The sequence below is a fragment of the Mus caroli genome, chromosome 6 (assembly GCF_900094665.2).
Source record: "Mus caroli chromosome 6, CAROLI_EIJ_v1.1, whole genome shotgun sequence".
NCBI classification, from domain to species: domain Eukaryota; kingdom Metazoa; phylum Chordata; class Mammalia; order Rodentia; family Muridae; genus Mus; species Mus caroli.
This window is the reverse complement of record NC_034575.1, coordinates 135,191,290-135,197,274: the sequence shown is the minus strand read 5'-3', so window position 1 is coordinate 135,197,274 and position 5,985 is coordinate 135,191,290. Positions and strand designations below refer to the sequence as shown.

The 5,985-nt window shown below is 44.8% G+C and overlaps 1 long non-coding RNA gene across 1 annotated transcript; it reads right to left on the bottom strand.

The window, feature by feature from the left end:
* Positions 1-2,394: 2,394 nt before the first annotated feature.
* On the bottom strand, positions 2,395-4,163 carry LOC110295877. The gene is made up of 3 exons (XR_002378127.1): positions 4,102-4,163; positions 3,318-3,405; positions 2,395-2,496 (listed from the first exon to the last, which is right to left on the bottom strand). It is a non-coding gene; the product is annotated as an uncharacterized LOC110295877 (long non-coding RNA).
* Between the last annotated feature and the right edge of the window lie 1,822 nt (positions 4,164-5,985).

The following is a 5,985-nucleotide window of genomic DNA, read 5'->3' as shown; positions in this document are numbered from 1 at the left end:
CAGAGCTCTATGGTTTTACTTCTTATTGTACAAGCTGCTGATTATAATGAAGATGACCATCCTCAAGAATGTTCAAAACTGCTAATGTATCAATGTCTATCAATATGACAGAAGGGCACCTTTGTCAGTTAATATTTACCTAAGCACGGGGTCCTCCCAGCCTTTCTCCTGAAGTACTTTTAACATTGAATGGGATGGCAGAAAACCAGCCAGTGTGACTCAGAACTGTTTCAAAGACGTCTCTCAGACCTTTCCAGGTGGTTGGGATAGGTGTTGGCTTCTGAGAGACTATTTCAACAACAGCGAACAGGGAAAGGAATGTTTATTAGACACAGCATACTCTTTGTTAGGCCAGGTGTCTAACATGTATCATGTCACGTGACTCTCCCTGGAGATAAGCAGTTGTTGTCGTCTGTTTTAAGATGGTAGATCTGGAGCTCTGGTGTAGGTTTCCTTGATTGCGTGTCCCGTGGATCACTATGTAAGAGCCCACCGAACTGTCTCTCTACCGTGGTGTTAGCAGTTTGTGCTTCCCTGGCCTTTTCCTGTAACCTCAATATCATCTCATCAGCAGACTGTAGAAGACTGAGAGTCGTCTCATGACTACTTTCACTTTGCCATACAATGCTGAGAGCGCGAGAGAAGGAGACCTGGACGATGATACAAAAGCAGTGGATGATATAAAAACAGTGTACTCAGAGAAACCACACGAACACATGGACGTGCTCACTTCCTTTAGGTGTCTCTGTTTAGGTCCCTCACACACAAGACTGTGTGACTGACGTGCTTAGACATGGCTATGAGGTGCATGATGGCTTGTATATGCTTGGCCCAGGGAGTGGCGCTATTTTATGGCCTTGGAGGAGGTGTGTCACTGTGGATGTTTGGCTTTAAGACCCACCTCCTAGCTGCCTGGAAGTCAGTCTTCTCTTAGAGGCTGGCAGACAAAGCTCCTCCTGCACCAGGCCTGCCTGGAGGCTGCCATGCTCCTGCCTTGATGATACTGGACTGAACCTCTGAACCTGTAAGCCAGCCCCGAATGTCCTTATAAGACTTGCCTTGGTCATGGTGTCTGTTCAGAGCAGTAAAACCCTGACTAAGAAGAGGTTATCTGAATCCCTTGCCTGAAATGCTTGGGAACAGATCAGTGTGTTTCAGATTTGATTTTTTTTCCATATTTAGGGATATTTGCATATGTACAATGAGATCTCTTAGGGAGGAGGTGTGATGGTTAATCTAGGTAGTCTACTAGACCCTCCTAGGAAAAGGGGATCTAAATTGAAGGACTGCCTCCATCAGATTGGCCTCTGAACTTATCTGTAGGGCATTTGCTTGACTACTGATTGATAGACGGGTGCCCAGCCCACTTTTTGTGGCACCACCCTGAGCTGTATAAGAAAGGTCCCTAGATGTGAGCTAGCTGGTCAGCGGTGTTCCTCCGTCTTTTCTGTTGCTAGTTCCTGCTTTCAGTTCCAGCCTTGGCTTCTCCAGATGAGAGACAGATGTAGCCCTCTCCTCCCCAAGCTGCCTTTGATTGTGGCATTTAAGCCAGCAACAGCAAAGCGAACAAGGATGGGAAGATTTCCATTTAAACATCAGATGTATTAGCATTCATGTGCAGACCACACAGGCTGCCTCACAGCCATTTCACGGGATAGTTTTACTACAGGATCTTTCAGATGAGGGAACATTCCGGAGGGTCACAAGAACCTGGTACACCTGCTCAATCTTTTACAGAGATCCAGGAAACTGAAATTGCTAGAAGAGAAGAGGTTCCGAGACTGACCTGAAGAAGACAGAACAGAGTCTCCATCTCAGCTCTATAGGAACCAGGAGGGGCAGGATGTTGGGGGTTGGTGAGTAGCACTTGTAAGAGATGAAGGGGAGGTACTTCAGGTAATGTTGGGCAGGAAGTCCCTGTCTTCAGGGACAGGAGGGCTCTTCATCTTCTTGGGATCTGTCTTTCTTCCTCTTCACTACTGTGAACTTCATAATGGACTTTGCTTTCCTGCAACTGGTTTATTAGAACCTAAGAAAGGCTTTCAGCTCAGTAAAAAAGAGGGACGCAGAAGGAAGGGAGCCAGGGACAGCTGCCAGTGGCACCCCTTAAGCATCGTTTTGTCAAGGTTCAGACTGTTTTCCACGCAGGTCATATGGGTTGCAGAGCTAAGTCTGGATCTGAAGGCCGTGCTTCAGAGCTGATGGTCTACAACACCTCTTACCTTGCTTGCCCCACTGATGCCCAGAACACACTAAGACTGCAGCAAGCGACACAGGCAGAGCTCACTGCAGAGCTGCAGCGGCCAGAGTGGAGACAAGACAACCTGGACAAGCAGGTGAGGCAGCTGTTGGAATTTTCCAAAATGTGCTAGAGAGAACCAACCTTCAAAAATACTGGTAACGAACTCTAAAGCAGGCGAGGTTATACATTCCGAAGTGCTTTTACAAACTGTGACAGGGTCCTGAGAGAATTAACATGAGAACAGCAAAGAAAACCTGAAAAGAAATGAAACTCTTAAACAAGTGTGCACACATGTGCACACACAAACAACTAGCCGGTGACTGACAGCATCTTTCTGCTACATTTCTACTAACACACATATACATGTATGTGTGTGTGTGTATATATATATATATATATATATATATATATATATATNTNTNTNTNTGTNTATATATATATNTNTNTNTNTGTGTNTATATATATNTGTATATGTGTGTATGTATATATGTGTGTGTGTATACATATGTGTATATATATGTGTGTGTGTGTGTGTATAAGCTTACTGCTCCTGAAGATCAGCAGAGAGAGAGACAGAGACATGGTAGATGATAGATAATAGATAGATTGACAGATAGATACATTTTCAAATATATTTGTGTATAGAGAGTTGTTTTGGGCATACAATTTATATGAGTAATTTCTAATGTAATCACGGAAGAAATAACTGCCTGACTCCCATGGTGGAAGATTAAAGGTAAAGAAGGAAACTAATGTTCCTAATCAGCATGCATGATAATGTTGAACTCAGTGCTCGAGCGTTCTATTTTATAAGGCCATAGCACTTGATACCTTAAAGAATAGGATACTATAGAATATATGACTTGATAAATTATTGTTTTTAATCGGTATCAAAGATCGGTTGGGGGCTTCAAAGATGTCTCAGTGGTTAAGAGAGCTCACTGCTCTTGCAGAAAGTCCAAGTGCAGTTCGTTCCGAACACCCACATCAGGCTGCGCACTAACACTCACAACTCTTGAATCTCCGTTTTAAATAAAGCTGCTGAAACACGCTTCCCAAGCAAACCAGTACTCACCTTTTGCCACTAGGTGGCACCACAGATGCAGCCCTGGCCAAAAACCTTTCAGGAGTTCGTCTTCAAGTTCCCTCTACCTTCCCCAGAGCTAAGAGATCCAAACGCATCGACACAGGCATAGATTTCGTGTGGGATCCAGAATTTTCCAAGCGTTTAGTTCCAGTAAAAATATTTTTAAGAAAGTCAGAACGGTAAAATTAAAATTCGGACAACTCATTTTTTTTAGCCCCCCCCCCCCCCAAGCCATGCCAGCTACATAGAGCTGTTTCTTCCAGGGTCTCTGTTTTACTTTCTGTCTTTCCACTTTCGAAGTTGTGCTGTTTAGATTTAATATTTCAGGTAAAATTCTTTTGAACGTTAAGTTACAACGACAGTTTTAAGACATCTGCCTTATCTGGGATGTTCACCAGCCCAAAACACAGACTTGGCTTTCAATGCTCAAACTTGGCACTCTTTCCACAATCCCCTTCCGGACTTTCAAAACCCACTCTCTCCCTCTGAAACCAACTCCTCACTATGTGTTTGCATCCAGGACTTTTACCTCAGGTGTCCAGTCCCTTAAATTAAAAAGAATTTTTTAAGCCTCATGAATATTGATTTGTGTGTTTGTTTTTGTCTTGTAACTGGAGTGAGTGTAGTCCAGGCTACAATACAAGTACCCTCAAACTCTTCAGGTAGCTGAGGACATAGTTGGGCAAAACTACTTATCGCAAAGCAGGAAATGAAAAAGAAGAAGACCTGACCCCATCACCCCTTCAAAGAGAGCATAATCAGAAACGGCCACCTCTCAATGGCAGCACCACCAACCAACGGTCCCACACTGGGGGCTGGCACATGGGCGTTCAAGGGCTGTGATGGTTAATATCATCAACTTGGTTGGAGTTAGAATCACCATGGAAACACATCTCTGGGCAGTCTGTGATGGATTATCTAGACGGGGTTAATTAGGGTTGGAGGAACCATCCAATGGGTGGGGCTCATGAACTCAACAAAAGGAGAAAGAGCTGAGCCCCAGTGATCTCTCTCTGCTTCCGGACTGCGACAGGACCACCCGCCTCAAGCTCCTCCCACCGTGAGTTTCCCACCATTGCAGCCCTGGAGCTTGAGTCGGAGACCCGCTAAGGTGAAGTGGGCAGGATTCTATTACGGAACAGAAGACAGAGCTGAGAACAGACCAAACTGCGGTAGAGACCAACACTTGCAGGAGAGACACTCCACTGTCCAAAGAAGACCCGCCTGCTGATGGTTGGCGTTCATGGTTCACAAACACCTTCCAGTTGATGTTTCTCAGGGTGATGAAATAATTTGTTTGTTCAGCTCCAGGAAGCCTGTGGGTGTTTGGTATGTGTTAATTATTGATTGACACTCAGAGGCAAGTTTCAAAGCCAGCATCTTTTCTTCCTGAAGAATCTATTCCCAGTCCACACAGCCGACTGCCATCTCTTATCCACTCCTTCAACTAACACCCTTTCGATATTCTTAGGGACAACGGGGTGGGGTGGGGGGCTTCATTTCAGTTGGCGCTTGCAAAGGAGGACCACCCAAAAAACCATTACCACCACTCGTTATTAGCATACAAACTCAATGTAATGTTTACACCAGAAAGAGGGCATTTTTCAATGCGTGATGGTTTCGTTCAGTTCTCTGCATCCATTTTTACAGAAAACTAGTTAAGTCTAACTTATGGCCATAGCTTACAGAAAAATCTCTTGACAGAGCTATATGTGTTTGCATCCTCGGGTGTTGGGGAATGGTTCTAATGATATTTGTGTTGATTCTGCTTGCAAACTCACACGAGAATCTGTGTGTCCAGACTCTGAGGATCCCTGCCCCCAGTTGGCTCTAAATGGTGAATAAAGTTACTGATAGCCAATGTCTGGGCAGGGAGACAGACAGAGGTGGGATTTTAGGATTCCCAGGAAGGGACGGAGACACAGGAACAGGGATTCCTCCATTAGGAGGCTGCAGGAGACCATGTGCGAATAGATGCAGGAGGGAGAGCCTGCAGGACATATAAGAATCAGGAAAGCCGCCTCAGGGGCCACTCCCTCGATTGGGTCTGGGGTAACAGAGATGAAATATAGATTTTAGAAAGTGATAACTCAGGAATATCAGAGGGGAAAATGTTAGCCACGTGGAGTTAGGGAGAAGCCCGGCCGTTGAACTAGTTAATGCATATTAAAAATATCACTGCATGTTTGTGTCTTTGAATCGTGGACTCCGGAACATTGGGGCGGGTGGAATCGCTCCTCTGGGAAGTAAAGAGTAGATTACCTCTTCACTCAGGGTTGGGGTCTACTCTATTATCTGAGTGGAGTTTGGGGGTAAAGGAGTTGTATGTGTTTCAAAGACAGTCCACTGTATATACTGGTTTGTTTTGGTTTGTTTTGTTTTGTTTTGTTTTGTTTTTGTTTTGTTTTTTTGTTTGTTTTGATGGACATGGAGGGGACAGAGTGGATGGGTTGCCAGAAGTCCACAGTGAGCTTGAAAGAGCCCAGAGGAAGGTCCTGAGTGGGTGTGTCCAGTCACCTGCTGTGGTATGCAAGCTGTGAAGCTGCAAGCTTACCCCCACTTCTTCACTGATGACTTTTCAAAAGGATGGAGAGGAAACATAAAACAGAGTGCTCAGAGATGTTTTAACCCCATAAATGCCGTGAAGCAAACCTCA